The sequence below is a fragment of the Chiloscyllium plagiosum genome, unplaced genomic scaffold (genome assembly GCF_004010195.1).
Source record: "Chiloscyllium plagiosum isolate BGI_BamShark_2017 unplaced genomic scaffold, ASM401019v2 scaf_2034, whole genome shotgun sequence".
In the NCBI taxonomy this organism is placed as follows: domain Eukaryota; kingdom Metazoa; phylum Chordata; class Chondrichthyes; order Orectolobiformes; family Hemiscylliidae; genus Chiloscyllium; species Chiloscyllium plagiosum.
Window position 1 is genome coordinate 38859 of NW_025214731.1, and position 11142 is coordinate 50000.

At 40.7% G+C, this 11142-nt stretch overlaps 1 long non-coding RNA gene across 1 annotated transcript in view; it reads right to left on the bottom strand.

Moving 5' to 3' along the window:
- The window catches only part of LOC122547998, a 38318-nt gene extending 28130 nt beyond the window's left edge, over positions 1–10188 (bottom strand). The window contains exons 1-2 of the long non-coding RNA XR_006311142.1: positions 9821–10188; positions 7467–8713 (exon numbers count right to left, since the gene is read on the bottom strand). This is a non-coding gene — a long non-coding RNA (uncharacterized LOC122547998). The remainder of the gene's footprint in view (positions 1–7466; positions 8714–9820) is intronic.
- Between the last annotated feature and the right edge of the window lie 954 nt (positions 10189–11142).

The window sequence follows — 11142 nt, forward strand, 5'->3', positions numbered from 1 at the left end:
AGATAAGCCCTCCATTCCAGGCAGCATCCTGGTAAATCTCCTCTGAACCCTCTCCAAAGCATCCACATCTTTCCTATAATAGGGCGACCGGAACTAGAAACAGTATTCCACGTGCGGTCTAACCAAAGTTTTATAAAGCTGCAACACGATCTCACGACTCTGAAACTCAATCCCCCTGTTAATGAAAACCAAAACACCATATACTTTCTTCACAACCCTATCCACTTGGATGGCCATTTTAAGGGATCTATGTACCTGCACACCAAGATCCCTCTGTTCCTCCACACTGCCAAGAATCCTGTCTTTAATCCTGTACTCAACTTTCAAGTTCGACCTTCCAAAATGCATCACTTCGCATTTGTCCAGATTGAACTCCATCTGCCACCTCTCAGCCCATCTCTGCATCCTGTCAATGTCCCGCTGCAGCCTACAACAGTCCTCTATACTGTCAATGACACCTCCAACCATTGTGTCGTCTGCAAACTTGCTGATCCATCCTTCAATCTCCTCATCCAAGTCATTAATAAAAATTACAAAGAGTACAGGCACAAGAACAGAGCCATGTGGAACACCACTCACCACTGACTTCCAGGCAGAATACTTTCCTTCCACTACCACTCACTGTCTTCTGTCGACCAGCCAATTCTGTATCCAGGCAGCTAAATTTCCCCGTATCCCATTCCTCCTGACCTTCTGAATGAGTCTACCATGGGGAACCTTATCAAATGCCTTGCTGAAGTCCATATACACCACATCCACCGCTTGACCACATCAACCTGTCTAGTAACATCCTCAAAGAACTCAATAAGATTTGTGAGGCATGACCTGCCCCTCACAAAGCCGTGCTGACTGCATTTCATCAAGCCATGCTCTTCCAGATGGTCATAAATCCTATCTCTCAGAATCCTTTCTAACACCTTGCAGAAGACAGATGTGAGACTGACTGGTCTGTAATTGCCGGGGATTTCCCTATTTCCTTTCTTGAAGAGAGGAATTACATTTGCCTCATTCCAGTCCTCAGGTACAACTCCGGTGGAGAGCGAAGATGCAAAGATCTTCACAAGCAGCGAAGCAATCACATTTCTCACTTCCCAAAGCAGCCGAGGACAAATCTGGTCTGGCCCTGGCGACTTGTCAATCTTAATGTTTGTCAAAATGTTCAGCACATCAGCTTCCTCAATCTCTACCCATTCCAGCATGCTTACCGCTCCTCAATGGTTTCATTCACTACAAGGTCCTTTTCTTTAGTAAAGACAGGAGCAAAAAACTCATTTAGGGCTTCCTCTACCTCCTCAGACTCTATACACAAGTTCCCTATGCTATGCCTGATCGGCCCTACTCTTTCTTTGATCATTCTCTTATTCCTCACATACGTGTAAAATGCCTTGGATTCTCCCTAATCCTTCCTGCCAAGCCTTTTTCCTGCCCCCTCCTGGCTTTCCTCAGACCATTTTTGAGCTCCTTCCTCGCCTACCTGTAATCCTCTAGAGCTGAGCAAGACCCTAGCTTCCTCCACCTTACGTAAGCTGCCTTCTTTCTTTTGACGAGAAGCTCCTCCGCTCTCGTCATCCAAGGTTCCTTTATCTTACCCCTTCTTGCCTGTCTCAGAAGAACACATTTATGCATCACACCCAACAACTGTTCCTTAAACAGTCTCCACAAGTCTATAGTGCCCTTTCCATGGAACAATTGCTCCCAGTCCATGCTTCCCAACTCACGTCTGATAGCATCATAGTTTCCTCTACCCCAATTAAATATCCTCCCATTGTGCCTGCTTCTCTCCTTCTCCATTGCTATGTAGAATGTGAGCACCCATTACAACAACCCTACTACATTCACACTTTTCCAAAATCTGCCGACCTATGCTTTCTTCAATCTCCCTGCTGCTATTGGGGGACCTGTAGTAAACCCCTAATGAGGTGACTGCTCCTTTACTGTTCCTAATTTCCACCCATACTGACTCAGTAGGCAGACCCTCCTCAACAATGGTAACTTCTGTAGCTGTGATACCCTCTCCGATTAGATGTTCTCCAATCAGCAGCCTGTGACTTGTAGGATACCAAAGATCAAAGCTTGCACCCCAATCATTCATAATCTGTCACAATTATTTCAATATAGGAACCAAAGATAATATTTCCAAAGTTGCAGATGATACTAGGTCACAACCTTCATTGCATTGATGGTGTGAAGAAGTTTCAAGGAGATTCAGACAGGATGTGAGAGTGGAAAAGAACGTGGCAGATGCAGTATAATGTGACTCAGTGTGAAGTTGCCCATTTTGGTAAGAGAACCAGAGCTGTAGACTTTTCTTTTAAAACAGTGAGAGAACAGGAAATGTTGATGTTGAAAAGGACTTGTATTTACTTGTTTATAAGGCACTGAAAGCTATCATGCAGGTGTACTGAGCAATTAGGAAGGCAAACAGCTTGTTGGCATTCTCTTCTATAATCCAATCCTCTTGCAATAAAGAGGTCTTGTTGCAGTTGGAAAGAACATTGAAGAGTCTGCACTGGCCTTTGTGTCATGGAGGTATACCAGACTAATTCCTGGGATGGTGAAACTTTCCTATTAGGAAAGATTAAGACGAGTGTGTTCCCATGAGTTTAGAAGAATGAGAAGTGATTTCATTTAAACATACAAAGTTCTTAAAAAGGGCAAGATTGGGTAGATGGAGGAAAGATGTTTCCCCAAGTTTTATGGAGGCGTGGGGGAAGGTGCCCAGAACCAGGGAGTCGCAAAAATAAGGAAAAAGCTGTTTAGGACTGAGAAGAGGATAAATTTCTTCATTCCGCATCTCAGTAGTTGTGGCTGTGGAAGCTCAGTTCTTGAGTAAGTTCAAGACAGTAGATGCTAATAATCACAAGGAATAGCACAGAGAAATAGAATTGAGATAAATAATCAACCTTAATTTAACATAGTGGGGGTGGGCTCAAGGGGCCAAATTCACGCTCCTATGTTCCAGAAATATCAGGTTCTCCTCATGCACCTCTTCACAATTGCTTCAAAAGTGGGATCAAAGGAAAACATGTAACAGCCTGCTGCATCAGGGAATTATGTTTGTTAAGTGTCAAAACCGAAACACTTCAATTTTTTTGTCGCAGCAAGTGTTGGCTTGAATGTCACCTAACAGTGCACAAGTCAGTTGAGAATAAAAATGACAAACATTTCTTCTCAGAGAGATTTGCAATTGGGGTTTTTACTATATAACAAGTGATTGTGAACAGAACTCCATTGGACTGTGAATAATTGAGCTGATTCAGTCATATTGAATTCGCTTCTATTTCCACATAACCAAGACCCGAAAAATTAGGCTCCATTCAGACAAGTTAATCCAAAGCCCAACTGAACTGTGGGTACTGTTTCCTGCTTTTATAATTTCAGAAAGCGATCAGACATCAAAGTTTCAAAAATAGTTTCAAAGGCTGAAAGCACCAATAGCACACAATTCATAAACTGCACCATTTTAACATATGAGATGAGCAATTTAACAAGTTAATAATTTGGATGTTACAACTACTTAAAATATAAATGTTTGAAGTTTGTATCCATCACAAACTAAGGTGTCACGACAACAGCTAATAAGCAATGACCTAGCTTTGAAAGGAGAACAGTAATAAGTTCATAACTAGGAACATAGTTATGACCTCATTTTGCCTGTGTGAATACTAACCAGTTAGGCCTCTTACAAATTTGCTGGATATCCAGAAAAGGGCTATTAAAAGTTCATACTTTTTAATTTTAATAAATGATTGTTGTAAATCAATATTACCAAACCAGAACAGTAGTCACAATTCAAAGCATTATTAAACCTTCAACTCGATTCCTCTAATGCATCATAGGATCCATGCAGAAAATATTGCTGACAAAACTACAAAGCAGTTCCAACATTTCATTTTAAGTTTTGTGGTTTCTTTTTGTTACTAAAAAATATTTTCATAATGGGTGGGTCGTGCATAAATTTGGAGTCTATTGACATCTTTTTATATAGATAAAAAAGGATTCTCAATTCAGTCTCAGGTCCCATTGAGTTAGATAATCTCAGTTGGTGCAGTGAGGATTCTGGACCATTTCCCTCAGTATTCTCTGAAAAATAAGCCCAGCTGGAGGGAAAAAAAATATGCATTTGTCTTGCATTTTTTGCAACCACTTAAGGCTCTTACGTATCTTTGAAGTGTAGTCACTGTTGTCAGTTGGGACCAGTTATCATTACAAATTTGCTAAAAACAATGCATGTATGTCAGATTTAAGGTCTCTGTGGCGGAAGGGGTCAGGTATCTCTATTGATACTTAGGAAAGGCTCACATGCAGAATATTTAGTCCTAGAAATGTACAGCACGGAAACAGATCCTTCGGTCCAACTCGTCCAAGCCATCCCGATACCCTAACCTAATCTAGCCCCATTTGCCAGCATTTGGCCCATATCCCTCTAAACCCTTCCTATTCATATACCCATCCAAGTGCCTTTTAAATGCTGTTATTGTACCAACCTCCACCACTTCCTCTGGCAGCTCATTCCATACACGTACCACCATCTGCATTAAAAAGTTGCCCCTTAGGTGTCTTTTATATCTTTCCCCTCTCACCCTAAACCTATACCTTCTTTTTCTGGACTCCCCACCGCAGAGAAATGACCTTGCCTATTTATCCTATCCATGCCCTCATGATTTTATAAACTTCTAAGATCACCCATCAGCCTCCGACGTTCCAGGGAAAACAGCCCCAGCCTATTCAGTCTCTCCCTGAAGCCCTAACCCTCCAACCCTGGCAACATCCTTGTAAATCTTTTCTGAACTGCTTCAAGTTTCACAACATCCTTCTGATAGAAATGCACGCAATATTCCAAAAGTGGCCAAGATTACTCAAACTTTGCACCTTTTGGAGTGAAAACAAAATGGAGAAATTTGCTGAGGGAGAAAACAATACGGATAGACAAAATGTCAGATACTCTGTGATTGTCATCACAATTGTAGAAACCAATTGCATACATAAATGCAATGTACTGATGAGCATAATGTGTTGTTTTCAATATTGCGAACAATGTGTACCTTCCTCTGAGCATTGTCATTATAACATGACAAACTGTACCTTGACTGCCACAGTCAGACTACACTGTAGGGATTCTATGTTTCCATATTGATTCTTTATTAAGTGAAAACAGAAGTTGTCATTCATAATGTACATAGACCCAAATGCTTAAGTGTTGTGAAAGTGATAAAGCAAGTTATTGATTTTATGTGAGCATTTTGTCAGTTACACATGATCAGACCTGCCAAGAACTGTGCTTAAATATGTTTTCCTGAGGCCTCATTACCATTTGCCAGAACTAACAATTTTGCACTTCCCCCCCCTCCATCACTTCCTTCTTCCCACCCCTACTCCCCAGAAAGCAGACAGAAGCTTTGGCTAAAGTGCTCTTTTTGATTAAATTGCATGTAGCTGAGACCTGACACAATCTCCACTCAGGTCTTTGGTCAAAAGACCACTTCAATTGTGTTAGGGAGTAAACTCCATTCTATAACACACAGCATGCGCAGGCTGCTAGTGTTGTCACAGGGTCATAAAACAACTTCATTCATGCATCCAACTGTTCCCAGTGGGACAGTGAACATTTGACCAGACAAAGTGGACATTCATTTATCCAGATCCATGCCAAACACTCATATTTCAAGGTCTACCAGGGGTCAGCAGCATGACTTTAAACAATATTAAAACAGTCAACCAACTTGCTTTACAAAAACCATTAGAAATAAAAAGATTAGTTACATCTAAATCACAAAACTTATTAAAAATTACTCATACTTTTAAAGAAGTGTTTCTTACTCTATTCAATAATGGGTTTCCGGATGGGTTTGTATGATAAAACAATATATGCTCTGAACTCATTAAAGTGTATAATGTGATGTACGTTCAAGACAAGTACAGTCATGCAATGTGAAACTGTAAAGAAGACAAATTCTCTTTATTTTGGCTGGTTCTGTTCAAGCATATTCACTGGCCAACTCGCATTTACAATGACGTTTAGGACTGGTCAGCTGACCGATTTGACAGAGCACGATTCTTCTAGATGGAAATCGCTTCATGAATGAATTGAAAAGACTTTTATGTCAGTGTGCATTTTTAAAATGCCACCCATTACGATAAACATGACAAGTGCCGAACTTGCTTTAATATTCAACAGGCCGCGTGAACCACGTCTCTATTCTCTGATAGCAATTATAATCATCATAACTAATATTTGTGGCCAAATATCATATCTGTTTAATTATTTGGCAAGAGAGTAAATAAATATCTCAGTAGATCAAGCACTTATGGCTTCTTCCTGAATTTGGGGGAAAATCTCAATGAAAACGGACAGCAAGCATTTGTTTATTTTTAAAAAAACGTCCAATTTTTCTGGATTTTCACTCAACTGTATTCAAGGGTAAGAGGCTCAGAACAAATAAGAAAACAGACAAACTAAATAGGGCAGCTTTTTCAGTTGGGTAAGAATGCGGCTGTTCGAGGGCAATCCATTTTTTTTTAAACCATCCTTCCTGTTGAGATACCTTAATTGCTGTATCTTCAATTTGACACAGCAAACGTTCCAATAAAGTGCCTGGTTTCCTAACATTACAATGAAGTGTAAATTGCACGGACAGCGTTTTCCATGCAATGTTTCTAATTAGGGCGCGAAACCATATCAACATTTTAGTTATTTCAGAGTGTAGACAGTCTATTTTGACAAGAGTTTTATGATAACCACACAGTCACAATATCTGTGTGAAGCCTGAAGACCACCCAACCCCCAATGGGAATAAATTCTCTGAAGGAAACACATTCATTGTTTTCTTTAACTACTATTGGGGCGACAAGTCAAATTGTATCACCACGGTGACAGGCCGAACGGTCGACTTCTGTCCATTAATATTCTGCATTTAAAATCCAAGCATTTATTGTTCCCTGCCGCACGTGAAAACTAATATTGTTACTATACAGAAACCAGTCCCTTGTTGAAACTCGTTTCCACACATGCACTAGCACAAAGCACACCAATCGACAATAAACAGAGTTGCACTGCTCAGTTAAGGCTGAGGTAAAAACGCCGCCGAGTCTCCAAACATTAAGGGTCATTTGCAGGCGGTTCCAGCTCAATGTTGTCTGCCCCAGGAGGATGAATGTAACAATTTGACAATACGGAATTATATTAGATAGTGGGGAAACTGGAACCTTCCCTCTCAAAATCTTGACTGGGTTTCCCAAGCGACCTTTGTTTCCTCGGACTATCCTGGGCGTTCGGACCCAGGTAACCGGATCGCTCGGAAACAAATGAAGCACACGTCCTGATAACGAGAGAGAGAGAAAGAGCGCGCTTCGAAGTTCCTGAACGAGGCCAAAATAAAACTCTTCCCATCTAAGAGTCACTGTTTTACATTGTTGTGTAGCAGAAATCAACTCAAAACATTGCACCCAGAAGCAGATCTGCTTACCCGAAGCGTTGTGTTTCTCCGTGTAGTCGGCTTCTCAGCCCTGTCTCAGTTGAAACTTCTTGTTGCTACTTTGTTGCACCGTTGTATCGCCGCCGGTGGAGCTCTACAGCAGCTCCCTCTCAGCCTTCTGGGAGATGTAGTTCACTTGTTTGGCAATTAGTTCCAGCAAACATATCTCAACCTCATCTTCACCGGTTTACAGTTTGCAATTGTCTGTCTACAGTCTACTTCAGATCGAAAACTTGCATAAAGAGAGCGTCAGTTTAGGGCTAATACCTCTTAAACCTGTCAACTTCCGTTGATTTTGGGTTATCATCCTCTAGTTTGGCTGACCACAGAAATTTGCCACCATCCTCCCACGTGCAAGTTATGATCCTCACCACCATTGTCCCTATCTCTTGTGAAGAAACTAAGATGCTGAGGTATCGTACCAAGACAATTATCCTTCTTCCTGGCTATTATACTGGGGCTCATTTCCAACAAATTACTCAGAGGCCTGATGAGAATTTACAGAACTAGGCAGGAAAATATTAGCTGCATTGCACTGCCTTCAAACCTAACCACAATCACTCCAACCTGATCTCCAATGTGACGATGTGTGCTGCTCCTTCAGAAACTGACCTCAAGATCATGATTGACTTTTTCTCCAAAGCTTTTGAGGAAAGAGGAGGTGATGTTATAGCAGGACTATTAACCCAGAGACTGAGTAACATTCTGGGGAACTGCGTTCAAATCCAACTAAAAGTCTAATAGTAGCTGAGAACCCATTGCTGTTTGTTGTGGAAAAGCCCATTTGATTCAATGTCTCTGTTCTTTCCCTAAAGGATATCAAATTCTCAGTTAATTTTTTTCCCCAAAATCAGATTGATAGTTGGTTTCTAAACTTCATTAACAGCTTATTTAATAATAAATAATCCAGTGCAGCTACACTCATTCCCCCCTGTTTTCTCTCAGGTATTAAAAACAGACCCTGAATGGTGGTAAAAAATCTTTGATCAGTATAAACCTCTCCCCCCCTTATAACTTTCTTCCTGCTTCTATTCCAGATTAATATTTGGATTAACAGTGCCATGATAAGGAAGAGAATTGAGTCCCATGCTTTAATTTCTGTCAGTTCTGTAGTTTTGGTGTTTGTGGAGTGAACCTGATACATTTGCTTTGTTGTCAAAATTGCCAAAACTGTCCTTGTCATTGAGTCACAGAGTCATGTCGTGAAACTCCAATTTTCATTGCACATGATGATCTTGCTGAAAGATAATGGATGTGGAAAAGAAAAAGAGTTGCATTTATAGAGCACTCTGATATCTACCTAACATTTCAAAGCATTTTACAGCCAATTAAGTCTAGATTGAAATGTGGTTACTTTTGTAATGTACAATACGTAGAAGTCCAAGTCTTGCTTCATTTGGGCATGAGCAGCACAATGTCCAAATACAACAAGACCTGGATAGTATCCAGCATGATAAATGATAAGTAAGTCAACACCCAAATAAACACAGGGAAATGACCATCTCAAGGGAGAATCTAACTATCATCCCTTGACATTTAATAGCATCACCATCACTGATTCCCCCAGTAACAACAGGGATGGAGGTTACCATTCTCCAGAAACTGAACTGGATTAGCCATATAAATACTGTGGCTACAAGAACAGGTCAGAGGGTACGGTGAATTCACCCCATGACTCTCCAAAGCCTGTCCATCATCTGAAAAATGTTTTGCTGGAAAAGCGCAGCAGGTCAGGCAGCATCCAACGAGCAGGAGAATCGACGTTTTGGGCATAAGCCCTTCTTCAGGAATGAGAGCCCTTCCTGAAGAAGGGCTTATGCCCGAAACGTCGATTCTCCTGCTCCTTGGATGCTGCCTGACCTGCTGCACTTTTCCAGCAACACATTTTTCAGCTCTGATCTCCAGCAACTGCAGTCCTCACTTTCTCCCTGTCCATCATCTACAAGGCACAAATCAGGAGTGGGATGGAATGCTTCCAACTTACCTGGATGGATGTAGCTCTAACAACACTCAACAAACTTCACACCATCCAGGACAAAGCAGACCGCTTAATTGGCACCACATCCACAAACATCTATTCCCTCCATCAAAAAGTTTGCATTATATACAGTGTTTCAAGATGGCTCTGGAACATGGTGGCACTTTGCATACAACACGCGAAAAACTCTTCACTTTTTGTATACGTGACAATAAATCTAAATTAATGCTCAGTAGTAGAAGTTTAGCCAGATGCATTGCAGAAATTCACCAAGGTTTCTTAGACACCATCTTCCAAACCCACGAACACTACCAGCTAGAAGAATATCGGAACAACACCCCTGCAAGATCCCTTCCAAGCCACTCACCATTCTGACTTGGAAGTACATGGCCATTCCTTCAGTATCGTTGAATGTGATCCAGGAACTCTCCATATGGTACAAATGGACTGCAGTCATTTAAGGAGGCAGTTCATCACCATCTTCTCTGGGGCAAATAGGGACAGGCAATAAATGCTGGTGCAACCAGCGATACTACATCTCTTAGATTAATAAAAAAAAGTAAATTTGCTCACAGAAAACTCCAACACACACCACTGAGGGTAGATGCATTACAATTTAATATCTCAGCCCCTGACAGTGCAGCACTCCCTCAGTATTGTACTGCAAACTCAGCATTGATTCTCAGGCACTCAAGTGGGATTTGAACCTTGTGACCCAGGCATGTTTATCACCAATAAAACTCCAGCTGACAGAGTGGTTGGTTTCACATTGCAAAGATAAGAAGGCAAAGTACAGATGTCACTTTCCAACCATGCAAGCAACAAAATGACTCAGGACAAATGAGGAGATTATGAATAAATTATAATAAAATGCCATAACTGGTGCTTCATCCTAATCAACAAAGACCAATCCAGAAATAGAAAGCCAGACCACAGATAGAAATGATGTTGACATGTTCATATTGCAACATAAATCGTTTGGACTATTGTGAAATGTTAAATTGAGATGTTAAATTGTAATGCATCTACCCGCAGTGGTGTGTTTTGGAGTTTTCTGTGAGCAAATTTACTTTTTTTTATTAATCTAAGAGATGTAGTATCGCTGGTTGCACCAGCATTTATTGCCTGTCCCTATTTGCCCCAGAGAAGATGGTGATGAACTGCCTTCTTAAATGACTGCAGTCCATTTGTGAAATTTATAAAATGATCATGTTTTTGCACTGTAGTTACAAGTAAACAGGTTGTGTGATATGTTCTTGCGTCTGCCTGACTATAGATCTTAGTGTTTGTTAAAAATTAAAATAAGACTCAGATTGTTTTGCTGGGAAGAAGGCCCTTTTAATTCAAATTTTTAATTTTTTAAAATATTAGGTTACTGTGCCAAGAAATTCCCAAACTGTAGGAAATCTTTATTAAGTCTTCCCGAACTTATAGGAATACTTTGGAACACTTGAAAATCTTCCACATAATTAATTGCAATCACCGGCAGTGGCATCAGTATTTACAGTGGTTAGACTCCAAAGTCAAACAAATGTGTTGAAAATGTCAGGCTCTAAACAATCCTTTAAACTGTCCATATAGTTCAAAGACAGCATAGAATTTGTCTCTAAAGAAAAGCTAAACAGCACTTCTATCTGGATACAAGGTTCATGTGATTTTTGTTGGCAGGATGGTGGGTTTTGAAAGGGA